This window comes from Gallus gallus, chromosome 4 (assembly GCF_016699485.2).
Source record: "Gallus gallus isolate bGalGal1 chromosome 4, bGalGal1.mat.broiler.GRCg7b, whole genome shotgun sequence".
NCBI classification, from domain to species: Eukaryota; Metazoa; Chordata; class Aves; order Galliformes; family Phasianidae; genus Gallus; species Gallus gallus.
Window position 1 is genome coordinate 51,883,212 of NC_052535.1, and position 15,877 is coordinate 51,899,088.

At 40.0% G+C, this 15,877-nt stretch overlaps 1 long non-coding RNA gene across 1 annotated transcript in view; it reads right to left on the minus strand.

Moving 5' to 3' along the window:
* Positions 1–15,877, minus strand: part of LOC121110686 — a 73,213-nt gene that overhangs the window by 32,900 nt on the left and 24,436 nt on the right. The window lies entirely within an intron of this gene.

Here is a 15,877-nt window from a genome sequence, read left to right on the forward strand (position 1 = left end):
AGCTAATGTACTGTGAGATTTTTCAGGAAGGGTACAGAAAAAAAGTTTGAATCCTCCATGATCATGGAGAGTTGGGAAAAATCCTCTGTAAAGAGTTTTCAGAAGAAATCATGAAGACCAAATGCAGGGAATATTCTTTGGAAAAGCCTGCTGGCATCCTATACGCTGATTTTAAGAGTTAATGTGTTTCCAAGGGCATTCTCCCATCAAAGAGTGTAATATCCAGAGGAGGAGTGAGGGTACAACCAGAGGGAGGAACAGAGACTGGAGGCCCTCCAGACCTCGGTGACCAGAGAGTTTTAGAAGTGACCACTGCACAGTGTTCCTGCAGAAGGCTACTCAACCTGACATCCCATAACAACATACAACAAAGTCCTCAACAGAAAGAAACAGTAATGTTATCTTGAAGAAACATCACACAAAGAGGGTTAACAAGCATGCAGTTGAGATGTGTGGGTCTTATATAAGTTTTATAAAGAGTTTGCATGAAAACATGCCAATGTTTTGAAAAATTTAAATCCATAGTAGAATTTTTAATTTTTGTCTTTATATAATTAAACAAAACCATGTCGACCTTAAAGTATAAATTATTGATCTGTATTTCAGAAAAATATCTCTAGACCTCCATGTATAATCTGTAGCAGATGTTGACTATGTGATTGACCATGTTGTTCATATTTAGAGTGAACATCCACAAAACTGCCTTTGTGTCATTGTCAGCAATGTCATGCATGCACACAGAATTGTATGATAGAAGGTACTGCAACAGAGATGGAGGGAAGAAGGCAAAATAGGAAACAAGAAAAGTGACTGGGAGAGAGATCAAAGCAATTAATAAGTTGATGTTACTAGAGGCCTCTCAAATGGAACTTTCAAGTATAAATGCACAATGGCTTAGATCTCATTTTGGGTTCATATTAATAATCTTAAATGAGTTGGTAGCTCATTCAAATCCCTACTTCACAGGACGTGTGCATAACTCCTCACATTATGATGTCTTGCTTCATGACAAGATGAGGCTGACAGCTTAGTAGAAAGCCAAGTGCTAAAAAATGTCCCCTCAAATCTATGTCAGTAGAGACCTTCACTCTGATTGAAATACAAATGTCAGCCTGTATGTTATTGACTTCAAAACTAAAAACACCAGACAAGAAACCTAGTGTGATTATTACAAGTTTTTCATTATCACACAGTCATCATAAAAATATGTACCTTGGCTTGAAAAACAGCCCACCAGTGATATTAGAAAGAGAAGGGGAGTAAAAATCATTCGTTATATTCAGTGCCTTTGTGGTTGCATCCCTGGTTGTCAACACTTTCCTTCCTGACTGAAAGATTATTAAAATAGATTATTAGAAAAATAGGGTTCTGCCTGTGCCACTGGCCTCAGGAGCCTCATTACATCATCAAGCTGACCCCAGAAGGAACACAAAATCTAAACATTGGCTTGTGAATAAGGCTGTGCAGAGTCATTCATAGCCAGGGTACACATGCACTTTAGCTGTTTACCAGCAGGTGAAGTTCATATAGCTGTGCATAGCCAAGATAAAGAAAAGACAATGATGAAGACTGCCAAGTCCTCTAACTTCCTGTGAAAAAAGCCTTGAGGGGGCAAGGTTTTTTGTTTTTTAAAAAAAAAACCTCTAATTTACTCCTTTTGTTCCATTTTCATCACAGGTATGCGTGGTTTTACCCTCTGGAGTGTGGAAACCAAAGCCTATGAGAAGAGAGGAGAGAAGAGGTATGTAGATAGACTCTCTGGAAGTTTATTTTGTGAGATAACTAAAGGTCTTGTGGTCACATCTTAACAAACTCTATCCCACTGGAAAAAGCTTACAATGCTTTTATGTTGGTTTTTTGTTTGTTTGTTTTTGTTTTCCTCTTAGACTGGAAGTCTACAGCTGTTTTGAAGGTTGACAAAGCCCTAGCATATAATTTATACCATTTCCATTTAACTCAATGGTTAAATCTTAAACAGCAAGCTGTAACATATTACTGAAAAAAACCAAAGCACATTGGACAATTGACTCAGTGATGGCCTTTAATGCTGTGCCCTGCTGGTGTGGTGTGTGTGGTTACCATTTCTCATTGGAGAAACGTTTGTCAGGCTCACAAGCTGTTTGACATAACTATAACAGACAAATCTGCTTCTGTTTGCTTTCATCCTGTGAAACAGTTGTATTTGCATAGAAAGTGTATTAAGATTTATGGGCGTATATGCAACTTACACTTGTAGGGGACAAGCCCCAAGTTACCATAAATGTGAGCCTGGACAATGCCCCAAAAGATAATTAAACCATAGGGAGGAGCCTGGTGTCCTTTCCCTTAATTTGACTGATGGACTCCTGGAAGAGTCCAGAACAATACTCAAGAAACAGTCAAGCAAAGGGAAGGGCCCAGGTGTTACTTCGTATGATTTGGCTGGTGTTCATTGTCTTAATCAACTCTGGAACTGCAGCCAATTGTAGCTGGTTTCAACCATCACTAGGGGTTAGAGGGGGACCCTTTTTTCTTTGGTACTATAAGTAGGGGCTGACCCTGAACTTTTTCACTGCTGCTGCCCCCAATTCTTGATGCTGCTGGTTCCCTTCTTCATTCTGTTCTATAAGGAACACCCCTGTTGGTAGGCCCAGTGTTGGATCCAGAAATAATTCTCTTTCTTTTTCTTTTAAAGTTAAGTAAAGCAAAGCATACTTGAATTTCTTGCATCTACCTGTATAGTAACTTTTGAGTCAGGGCCTGAACCACTGATAGAGCATCTGGGGAAAGAACCTTGTCAGCACTGGGAGCACAGGTGAAGGCAATTTGCCTGTGTGACTGGAAGGGGTGGAGCCTGTCTGCACCTTTCTTAGACCTCATTTAGGGGCTGACTGCTACTGGGGAAGGATATCTTTCTGGACATTACTCCTTTTTAGAGTTTTCCCTCTGTGAGCCTCAATCTTTGGATATGGTGAGCAGTCCTTTTTCCTTCCCTTATAATACCTTTCCATTGCATCATTCATTAAACTCTTGTATATGACACCTCTGTCATTACACCTCTTGTATCACCTTTCCATCACATTGATCATTCTGATTGTTACACTACCTAACAGTGTGGTTCTGTAACTGTGAGATGGCCAGCACATATAGGATAACAGTTTTATTGAGAGCTCCTATTAAAGTTGATGTATTTAGTTCTTATGTGTGGCTCTTGAGTGCCATTTCACCTTAATCCAATGAGGGAATTTACAAACCTAGTCACCCCTCCCTCCCTTCACAAGTGGAATGTGATAACACTCTGCATATATAAATATTTTTATAGAAATATGTATAGATTAGATCTGGTTTCCATCTGCTGTAATTTGTCTTTTACCTCGCGAACAAGCAAGTAAATTAGCATGCATTTTACTTCATACTGATGAAACTGACAGCAGCTTCAAAACTTGGTAGTTTAAATTTATCTTTGTTTCTGTAATTGGAGTGCTATTCCAGTGAGAAATCTGATGTGGATACTAATTCATAAATACAGGATTTTTGTCTTAAAAGAGTTCTTCAGTATTCAGTGAAATTATTTGTGATCACTTCTTTACATTATTTCGTTAGCGTATTAATGGGAAACAGACATAAAAAAAAAAACAGGCACAATAGAAGTAAAAACTTGATGAAATATTGCAACATGTACTATTTCCTTAGTTCTAGTCAACCAGTTAAATTTTGAATTAACATTGAATTTGAATCAGCCTAAGTACTTGAATCATAGGGAACATTTTTCGCAGCAGAAGTACTAGTTGGCACAGATTAGAAATACCATTTCATGTAATTAAAGTAACCAGTTCTTAGTAACCAATCGGCTCAATACTCAATCCAATATGAGTACAAGTCTTTGGGGCTGGATGGTGTGCATCCCAGGGTTCTGAAGGAGCTGGCTGAGGCGGTTGCTGAGCTGCTCTCCATCATATTTGAGAAGTCATGGCTGTCAGGCGAGGTCCCAGATGACTGGAGGAAGGGTTATGTCACTCCCATTTACAAGAAAGGGAGCAAGGACCCGGAGAACTACAGGACAGTGAGTCTCACCTCTGTGCCTGGGAAGATCACGGAACAGATCCTCCTGGATGACATGCTCAATCACATGAAGAATGAGCGTGTGATTTCAGACAGCCAGCACAGCTTCACCAGGGGAAGGTCATGCTTAACCAACCTTGTGGCCTTCCGTGATGGAGTGACGGTGTTGGTGGATGAGGGGAAGGTGACCAATGTCATTTACCTGGACTTGTCCAAGGCCTTTAACATGGTCCCCCACCACATCCTTATCTCCAAATTGGAGGGATGTGGATTTGATGGGTGGACCACTCGTTGGATAAGAAATTGGTTGAAAGGCCGCAGACAGAGGGTGCTGATCAATGGTTCTATGTCCAGGCGGAGGCCAGACAACGAGTCCCCCAGGGGTCTGTCTTGGGATCAGTGCTCTTTAATATCTTTATCGATGACATCGATGATGGATTCGAGTGTACCCTCAGCAAATTTGCTGATGACACTGTGCTGAGTGGTGTAGTTGACATGGAGGAAGGAGAGGATGCCATTCAGAGGGACCTCAACAGACTTGAAAGGTGGGGCTGGGTGAACCTAATGAGGTTCCACATGGCGAAGTGCAGGGTTTTGCACTTGGGCCGGAGGAACCCCAGGCATCTATACAGACTGGGAGGAGCAGCCCTTGAGAGCAGCTCTGCAGAGAAGGACCTGGGGGTCCTGATGGATGACAAACTTAACATGAGCCAGCAGTGTGCTCTTGCAGCTCGGAAAGCAAATGGTATCCTGGGCTCCATCATGAGAGGGGTGGCCGACAGGGACAGGGAGGTGATTGTCCCTCTCTACTCTGCTCTTGTGAGGCCCCATCTGGAGTACTGTGTCCAGGTATGGAGGCCCCAGTACAAGAAAGACAGAGAGCTGGTGGAGAGGGTCCAGAGAAGGGCCACAAAGATGATCAGGGGCTGGAGCACCTCCCCTACGAGGACAGGCGGAGGGAGCTGGGCTTATTCAGCCTGGAGAAGAGAAGGCTGCGGGGTGACCTCATTGCAGCCTTTCAGTACCTGAAGGGAGCCTATAAACAGGAAGGGAGTCAACTCTTTGAAAGGGTAGATAACAGCAGGACAAGGGGGAATGGTTTTAAGTTGAAAGAGGGAAGATTTAGGTTGGATGTTAGGGGGAAGTTCTTTACCAGGAGAGTGGTGAGGTGCTGGAATGGGCTGCCCAGAGAAGTTGTGGATGCCCTGTCTCTGGAGGTGTTCAAGGCCAGGTTGGATGAGGCCCTGGGCAAGCTGGTCTAGTAAATGGGGAGGTTGGTGGCCCTGCTCGGCAGGGGGGTTGGAGATTCATGATCCTTGAGGTCCCTTCTAACCCAGGCCATTCTGTGATCCTAATCAGTACAGCAAGGATGAACAAATACACCTACAATAAATTCCACTGAGGGAAATTTTAAGAAAGGTATGGAGGGTAAATCATTGATTCTCACTGTTTCTGTTGGTTGGTTGTTGTTGTTGATGTGGCTACTTGTTACTGATGTGTACTATTTGTGAAATATTTTCCTCTCTCCAAATATTTGGAGGGATATTACAATGACTGGGTCTTTCCCAGAATGCAAACAGGGTAGGCAGGTACTGCTCTGAGCAAGAGTAATCGCATTATTCTCTGCTTATGTTCGTTCCATCAACTGACTACTGTGAGTCCAGTTGGCTTTGAATTTGGATTATTAGTTTTGAAAGCCTTCAAGGTGTTGGTTCTGGCTGAATTTTAGATACACAGTAACATAACACCTGTTCTTTCAAGAATCTGCTCTCACTTTTTAACTTGGCAGATGACTATTATTTAAACTGTGGGGGGCATTATAATTCCCCCCCTAAAAAATGATTTTTTTTTATTCCCTCCTAACTTTTTAAAACTACTTTTAAATCTTTTCTTTAATTTTCAAAGGTGTTCTCGGATTGACGACCAGTGGCTCTGTGTTACTACTCCCCTATCCATTCATTATTATTATTCTTACTGGATCCCTTTCACTGTTTGTCATGATTATGTTTTGAGAACCTGGCAATATATGTTATTTTTATTGTTTATAAATATATACAATGTTTGTTCTGCTGTACATGATCAGGTAAACAGCAAATGTAGTATGTCAAGAATAATATTGGGATTAGTTAACTGTACCTTTTTTAATATTGTCTTCTCTCTTGGGTACCAATATAAATCTATGAATTGTTTCAAACACAAATATTTCTACTTCTGTAAGACTTGAGGAGTGACCTCCTTTGCCCCTCTGGTGTCACAACCAGAAAATGCCTCCCTGAACAATGCAACCCACATGACTGTAGCACTTTAAAAGTTTATTGGTCTTTAGTATGAAGCCAGTACTGAAAGAATGACAAATGTCTTTCAAAGCATTTATACATGCCTGTTGCACACAAAAGAGCTGGCATTGCTTACTTCATTTTCAAAGTGGTCTACTTCTCCAGCTCCAAATGAATATTTTTGGTTGATACTGGGTGCAAGATGGAGTAGAATTTGAAACAAATGGTTTCCCACAAGGAAAAGAATTGAGAAATACAGTGATTATGAAGGCAACCTCAAAAACATCTGGGAAAGTCCACACTGGTTAGCTAGTTTTACTTGAAACATGCTATTTGCTTTTTTTTTTAAAGTCTGCTTGCACTTTTGTATTGAGAATTTGCTTATTATTGATAACAAATTGAATCACAGAAATGTTGGTTGGAAGGGGTGGCTGACTATCATCTACTCCAGCTTTCTGCTTAAAGCACAATTAAAGCCAACCTTAAATCAAGTTAGTGGTGGCTTTTTGTCCAGCCAATCCTTGTAAACCTCAGAGGAAGGCCAGTCCACAGCCTCTCTGAGCAGCTGCAAGTGAGAACAGTAGCTATCAGCCTCAAGATTTAAAAAGAAATAAACAAATGAAAACCCAACAACTTAAAGAACACTTTCAGGAAATGAGAAAGTCATCATCTTTGTTACTACACTGTTCTCTCCACTCCCTGGGAAATATTTTTTCAACTTAAAAGCACAGCTTTTTTGGTATGCCGCCATTTTTTCACCAACAAAAGAATGGGGCAGGAGCATGGCATAGTTACCACAATTTTTATTTAATAAAGATCCTCCATTTCCAGCTGCTGGCCATGTGTTCTATTTTTATGTGCAAACTTATTCTCATTTCAATAAACAGGGAGCACAAAGCACACACTCTTACAAGTCTCTAGGTTTTGCATTTAAACTACATGTAAGCCCCTCAGCATGTGACTTCTGCTTAAAAATCTGTTGAGTGTGCCCATGTCATCTTATAATCACTTTTTAAAAATCAATCCAACTTTAAAAAACCAATCAAGTGATCAATAGATTACTTCACTTGAGCATTATTGACCATAGATAATCTCTGATGGTAAGTGAGGAGATAGAGATTTACAGAGTAATAGATAGAGAATAACAGAAGTAATTTGAAGGGGAAAGAATTTTGTCTTGACAGCTGTAGTACTGCAGGATGATAATTCAGAGCAAATGACAGAGCAAGTAGGGTTGTTGTTGTTGTTTGATTGTTGTTTTTTTTTTTGTCTAGAAACGCCACCAAGCTTTTCATTTGTAGTGATGGATAAAATCCAGCAGATGTGACATTAAATGTAACATCAAACTAGTATTGTTCATGAATGCCAGCAGCTGCTATCCTCAGAAGATGCATAGTCATTTTTTCCTTCTAGTTAACTCCATGGGAAATTTGTAGAGGTCTTATAAAAGTCCCAAACACCCAAAGTCACAAACACAAAACAAACTGCCCCCCCCCCACCGCCTTGATTTAGATACTCTGTCCCCAAAAAGAAAAGGGAAAAATAGTGAGAGACAGCAAGTCTTCTGCAAACCTCAGTGAATAGAATGAGTGCAGTACCAGGCAATTTTAATGTCTAAATGAGCTGTTGCTTTTAGTACCCTCAAGAAATTACAATATAAAAACATACAGTATAACACCTGTATAATCTGTTAAATGATTACCTGCCAACTTTCCAAGTAAGTAGCAAGCAACAAGAAGGATCTCAATACAACTTGAACAGGCATACTCAGTGTGCCTGTGCTTTTAAAATAGCGCTTCTAAATCAGTGCTTCTAAAATAGTGGATATGAAAGCCAGTTTTTCTAATGAAACGTACAAGAAACAGAGGAAGAAAGTTACATGTGTATAACTGATGACTGGGCAAAGAAAAATTGTGGTTTGTCTCGTGTAAAGTTATTTAAAACAAGGATAATATCCTTCTTGCAAGGTGCAATGCTAGCCTAGAGAAAGACTAGACAGATTAAATATTGCAGCATTCTTTAGAAACTGTTTAAGGATCTGTTTCCACATCACTGATATCTTGATTATATACAAGGCAAAGACTGGATCATTAAGGTTAAATGAATACTTCAGAAGATATATTGAAATACTTCACACTGCATTATTTTCAACACAATTTATTTGCAATAAAGTTGAGCGTTTGTTAGTTCTTACAAGGAAAGATGATTTTAAGAAGATAGTCACTCCTTTGACTAATACCAGTAGAACTAATTTTTGGCCATAACTCTGCCATCCTGTGGTACTGGAAAGGTTAGAAAAGACTGAATTACAAAATTTTCTTAGAGCACAAGCAAAATCAAACACCTTGGAAGCCAGTTGTGCTCTGCATCACCATTCCAGCTCAACGTAGCCTAAGGGCCTAAGCACAATTGGTTCATAACATCTCTGGAGGATAAATTAACATTCTGAAAAATAGCCAAGACCACTCATACTGACCAGTATAGGTGAGGTCAGTTATGGACTATGCATAACAAAGATCAGCCATTTATAACAACAGCTCCTCCTACTTTGACATAAATTATTGCTGTATTCTGGAAAGGGGAGTCTATTTGCCAGCTCCTCAGAGTGACGAGGTCAGAAGTACACAGAAGAAACAATATCTGAATGCAGCACAAACTTTTGGCATGTAAAGCAGAGCTAAAATAATTTAATGTGGATGCAATGTGAGGACTTCTCACTATTTGCCAGGGAGATTTGTATCATACGTGGCTATTCATATGCCAAAAACATGGATCTTCAACAGAAATCACAGTATGGTTTTTTTTTTTTCCCCCCAACTTTATATTGGCTGATAAACAGCCTTCACCTTTGCTCTTTTGATATTGGAAAAAATTCAGTCAGTAGTTTTTAAATTCTGAGACTGTTTTGTGTCTGTTTTCACCTTTGCAATAAAAGTCAAAGACAAGTTCTTTCAGACTGTGACTAGTGGGGCGGATGGATTTTTTTCTGTAAAATCCATGCCTCCAGAAAAGGGAAAACAGAGGACCCCCCACAAAAAAAGAATAATTAAAAAAACCAGCGGCAATGATCTGAGGAGAAACAAACTAATTTACTAAATATAGTATCGGAATGCATGATAACACACTATAATACAATATAATTCAATATAATTGTTAATAAAATCAAATATAATTGAGAGAAGGATTGTCCGAGAGCTAAAGGCCTTACACTAATACTGAAGCCTTGCATGCAGTCAGGAGCAGCAGCGAAACGATCTGAAAGCGAGCACGACGAGACAAGAAGAAAGAGAAGACAACCCAAGTCAGGTGACCTACAGGCCTTATATCTGTTCCCCTGAGCAAGAATGATAACAGTACTCAAACAGTCTTCTGGGGAACATAGTTCTTCTCTTCCGGACAAGTACCCGGAACTAGAGCATTTGCTCTTTAACTTCCAGTACACTGCATGATGTTATGGTGTGGAATACCGATAACCAAAAATCATAAAACCATGACACACACAAAGCATTTTTTCCTTTTCAGCAACCATGTACTAATTATCTGCTACTTTACCTGCTATTTTTTCAGAGAAGTACAAGGCAAACCTCAGCAACTTTCACACCTCTGCTAATTTCTAAGCCTAGTTATTTTTCTACTTGAACTTCAGTAATGAACGTCAGCAAATGTTTTTGTCAAAAAACAGAACTAGTCCTAACATTGTGTCAATTATGTAAAAAACTCACTGCTGAAAAAAAAAATAATTAGTTCAACTTACTAGTTATCATCTTCAAATACAAATAAATTTAAAAAAAAACCAACAAAATAGTTGTCAGGTACACTCTTTTCTATATTTTTTGCTTTGAAATACAATTGAACAGTGAAACATCTGAGTCTGATGTTTCTGTTGTGTTAGTTTTTCACCCCTTAAACATTATCAGCATATGCACTGCTGACTTCTGACAAGCTCCCTGTGCAAGTTTGTGCAAGCTGTTTAGTATTGACATAGGGCTGAGGAGCACTATGCATCTGGGCCTCCTTTTCCTTCTGCTTTCCTGCTGTCCCTTGAAACAGGGTCTGATTAATGAGCACGTCTTTAGGTCTCTAGAAGGGGAATCCCTCTAAAACAGATCTTATCAGAAAATGCAGTTAGGGCTGTCCTTAACTCCCAGCAAGTTCCCTGAGACTTGGCTGATATCCTCACATTCCAACAATCTTTAAGAAATTTGCTGCCTCTTCCCCTGCAGAGTAACCACATGTTTAAGAGACCCCTCACATGAACCAGATTAAAAGAAGCAAAGGACAGACCTTTATTCATCAGAGAAGCTGAAAAACACGGGAAAAGGGTTGATAAATATGAATGAAGTTTGATTCTGTTGACCTTCCCTTGCTCTAAATTAACAGAATTTCCCTCTGTAGGATTTTTGCTGAGAAAGTAAAGGACAGCACAGCACAGTTGGACACTTCCCAGAATTTTTCAGCTGAATGTACTGTGGATAATTTCTGAATGGCTATCAATTAAAGAAAAGAAGCATGTGCGTTTGATGCTACAGTGACAGCTCATGAAAGCAAACTGTTTGCAAAGGGTTAGATGAAGGCATAGTGTAATACCCTTGTTCCTCAAATATGTGGTATGTATATTCCAATTTCAAACATGAATTTTTCAAAACCACAGGCCTTTGTGAGAAATGCTGTTTTCTTTCTACAGGTAGAGGTTCTCACAAATGCCACATTTCCTTGCTGCCATCAATAGCACTATCACTGTAAGGATCTAACAAGCGAAGATTCCTATCATCCCTCATATAAAGCAAATTCTACTCCAGACTACAATGATTTAGTTGCAGATTTTGGGAAGAACTATGGAATATCCAAAAGATGCAATAAAATGTTAATTGAGAGAAAAAAGAGATAGATTTATAAACATGCACATGTGTAATTAGTACTGGAAGAGGAAATATTTCTGCAGTGCACATCAAAGCCAACGGTTTGCATCTTTCAAACCTCTGAGACCCACTTCACTGCCAACTTTCTAGCTTGAAGAAGATGATCTTAATATCATCATCTTTGTTATTTATTATTTAAGAAGAAATGGAAAACTCATTCTCAAATTAAATGATTTAGTACTCAAATGACAGCAAAGATTATAAGCACAGTCCTGAAGACAAAAGTATTAACCATCGGTTGTTGTTGGCTTCGCTCTTCCAGCTACATGGGAGATTATCTAACAAATACAGTTCTTGGAATAACAAAATCAACACGAGGATATTGCTCATATAAGAGAACTTACAAGCCAGAGTTACAGTGTGCAATGCAAGAGTAACGGGAATCTAAATGGAGACAGTAATCATTAAATGATCCCATCTTTGAGGGTTTGCCTTGGAAAGCCTTAGCTGGCTTAGATGTTTGAGCCAAGGCCCTTTAGCTTAAAACTATCTGGTGAGCATAAGGAAGCTGACGGTTTACTGTGGAGTCCCTTGGGAGAGCATAGGATGTGGAAGTAAGTGTTTTTTCAAATATTACTGAAGTAAGTTTCATAACAGACCTGAAGAAGTAGCAGAGTTATTGTTCCCAATTGACAGATTTGGAATGTAAACCTTTAAACCATGAGGTCATTTCTGTGAGCTCAGGCTGCATGCAACACCCTTTGCCATCTTACCTTAGAGCCCTAGCAAACAATTTCATCCTCACAGTTATTCTTTCAGGCAAGATGATGTTATCCTCTACTTTATAGGTGTAGAACTGATACCCAGAAGATTTAGCAACTTGCAGGAGATTGTACAAAAAAAGTCTTTGTCTGGTCTGAAAACTGGAACCAGACCTTCTGAGTTTCGGCCTGATGCCTAAAACATGTGCCCATCCAGGTTCCTTTCCTTGTGTCTGTTACCAAAACCAGTTTCACCCAGCTTGATTTTAAAATCCTGACATACAGACCAGAGTCTGTCCATTGTGTTTGTTTTGAGCTAATGTTTACTAATGAAAGTGGCTGGTTGGATAGTGGAAGCGAACACTGTGGCAACACAAGGCACAGACATGCATTGCAGAAGCAGAATTCTGGAAGCAGTTTTTAAAAGAAGCAAATCCCAGAACACATGATCCCTTAATGAATGCAAAGATCATCAGAGCTGCATACAAAACACACTACTTGTGGATTCCCTGATAAGATGACTGTCTGCTGCTTAAAAGATCTAAAAGAAATTTGCTACCAACGTGAATCACTGTTATGAATAACATCCCAACTTAAAAAAAAGAAAATCCTCAAAAATCAGTACACTAGAGGAAACTCTTTCTTGGCCCTGTGAACTGGAAAGTCCTCTGGGAAGTTGTCTTCATAAGCCAGTCAACAAATGCAGAAAATCATAAAGATATCTTAATTGAAAAAATAAATGGCTCACAGCAAATCTGGGCTATCTCAATCCAGACAACAAAGCAGCTCAGTTTATTTAGGGAAGATGGATTAGTGGAGAAAATAGGTATCAAACCACAAAATGACTAACCGGGGACATCCCTGCTAAGGATTTACTTTCCTAACACAATTGCACAGATTGTTTGTTCTGGTCTTTATGCTCATAGAGCAGTGCAAGAAAGAGTGTACAGAAGTAGGATAAGGTACTGAACTTCCTCAGCACTTGTGGTGCCAGTTGTGCAATCCTTTGCAAACAGCAAGGGAGCTTTCTATGTATTCACTGGGCCACTGCATCTGCCAGGGTGACCAAGAAAAAGAAATTCTCTGGACATGCTACATTCTCTCTTGTTTGCATTGCTTGTACTGCAGCAGTGATGAAAAACATCTGCTGAGATTGTTTTCCCAAGACCAGAAAAGAGTCACTTAACTGTGGCTGAACTGTGGATCCAGATGAGTAAACAGCATTTGTGCAGTTCTTTAATAAACTCACAAATGCTATGGAAAATAAATAAATAAATAGCCATACAATTTAACAAACGGGGAAAAATAGAAGGAATGAGAATTGGATACAACTGAAAGTTCCTCTGACTGTTCAATGTGTACCTTCTCATGGTATTTTATAGACAGTGAATTCACAGACTTTCTGGGATGAGTAATAGCTATTCCTCCAAAAAATAAACGCAGCCTCCAGAATGAGTTTTCTGGAGTGCTCTCTGCTCCTGTAAGAGCTCACATCTGGAATTTGGTAGCCAGCATAACTTACCAATAAATGAAGTATAACCAATTTCTAATAAAATTCTTTGAAATTATCATTGTTACTTACAGAAAAGGCCCAGTTAAAGAATGTAAATAATAAAAGAAAAATGTGGGGGAAATTATGTAATTTGAGTAGAGTCTATATTGCAATCCATGGCCAATGTACAAGTCATAATCTAACTATTCAATTCATTACCAGCTCATCATGCAAACAAACAAACAAAAACTCTACAAAGACATGCTGCCCTTTTACTGCACTTCAAAAAAAAAAAGTAATGGAAAGCACTGGGTAGAAATATGTTTACGAAGTTACTCCACATAATCCACATAAGCGACTAATAGAAGTACACACAGAAATGAAGGTCAGAAGAGAATTGTTTCCCAGAGAAATTTATCTGACACGAGCTTACCCAGTACAAGAGAGAATATTCAGTGTGCTGCCTCATCTAAAATTCAACCATTTCCCAAAACATCAGAGGAAAAAAAAACAAATATAAACAATCTGAGGAAGCAATTGATATTATCATTCTCCCATTGTTCCCTACCCTGTAAACCAAAATAACTCGAAGGACGCTATGAAATCCCCTGATAAAATATCAAGGAGACATAAGCCTTCAAATAGCTTTTTGCTAGAAAGGCTAAAAGCTAGAAGACAGTAAGTCTAGCAGACAGTTCATTTTCCCAGGAATGTTTTTGACTTTTAGGTACTTTTCTTTGGTGGTAAGCATCATGAACAGGCCACATCAAAAATATGCAGGCTGAAGACATCCCCTGATCTCCAAACCTATGTCAGGATAAGTTCTGAGTGCAAATAGTTCTGCTCCTCCCATGCTTTTGTTTCCCTGGGAAGGAAATGCAGGCACCTCGGTGGCAGAACGCAACAGAGCTGGGGCTAGAGCATCAGCAGGCAGCACCACAGCTCTTTGGGATGTACCCACCATGTTTTCTAGGATGGATACTGAATTCAGAGAGTGGGGCTCTGGGTTTCTCTGTTTATAACAGATGACACAACTACAGAAGCTACAGTTTCAGGTTGCATATTAGGAGAAATTTGTTCTCAGAAAGAGTGCTGAGGTACTGGTACAGGCTGCCCAGGGAGATGGTGGACTCACCGTTCCTGGAGATGTTCAAGGCCTGTGGAGACGTGACCCTGAGGGACACAGTCAGTGGGCATAGTGGGGATGGTTTGGTGGTTGAACCTCACAATCTTAGAGGTCTTTTCCAGCCTTAATGATTCTATAATATGACAGCAGGGTCCAGTTAAGGGTTGTTTTTCACATGAACTGCATAGAAAGTGAAAACACCAAATCTTACAGAGGCCTGGAAGTACTCTATTGTCACTCTCAAAAAAGAGCATCAAGGCAAACACAGACATCTCAGAAACACAGGCATACATAGTAGTCACAGGTAAAAAATACTAACTCCATAACCAGCACAAGCTATAGAAGACATTTACAGTTGATGATAGCAGATGGTTAGACTATCTCACTAGACACCTCTTGTTTGCCCACAAGTTGCCCTTGGATATTAAGCAGCATATGAAGCAGAGCACACTCATGATCTCTAAAGAGAAAGCTAAACAAATTCCCCAAGAAGCTGGGAGAGAGCCAAAGCTGAACCTTAAATAGGCCCACATGATGCCCTTGGTGCAGCGAAGAGCAATGGTGCACTGTAGCCAAAACCACAGAGCCCACTTGTTGCCAGGGCAAGCAGGAATTCTGACAAGATTAATCATTTCTCTGTTGTGATCTAGTCCTGAAAGCATTTTGTTTTAATACAAAGTAAGCACTTGTGATGATTAAGAGAAATGTACAGTTGGATCACTTCATTGTTCGGTGGCCAGTCATAACATAAAATTTGCTGCTTAACGCAGAAATACGGTGCTTCAGCATATGTGTGGTTACTGCATGCTCCAGCATCTGGGTTGATGCAGTGAGCTCTTTGACATGAGCCGACTGAGCAGTTTTATGTCTGCTTGTGTCCCTCCCCAGCCATCCTCATGACTTCATGATTAGCATATCTGCCTTACTCTGCATAGAAAGAGAAACCCTAGGCCTGATCCTGATCCCCATCCACAGACACATGCCCTGGCCTCAGTCTGTCCTCAGTGACTTCCATAGCTAAACTGCAGCCTAAGAAACCATGTGGACTGACCTCAGATAGATGCGGTGATCTCTGTAGATCAGAAAGCAAATAGGCAGTGAATAGAAGTGAGGGTAACTCTCGGGGACACTAAGACACATCAAGTCCTCCAACTGGCTGCCTCCCACCTCCCTCCTAGATCTGCTGCTCTTCAAGGATTGTGAGCATATGCGTGCATGTCTGCATTGTTTGTTTGTTCCCCCCACTGTGGAACTAAGCTGTTGGTTATGTGGTCCAGACATCTGATTTAAATAAGCATCCAGAAAGGAGGCTGGAAAGCTGG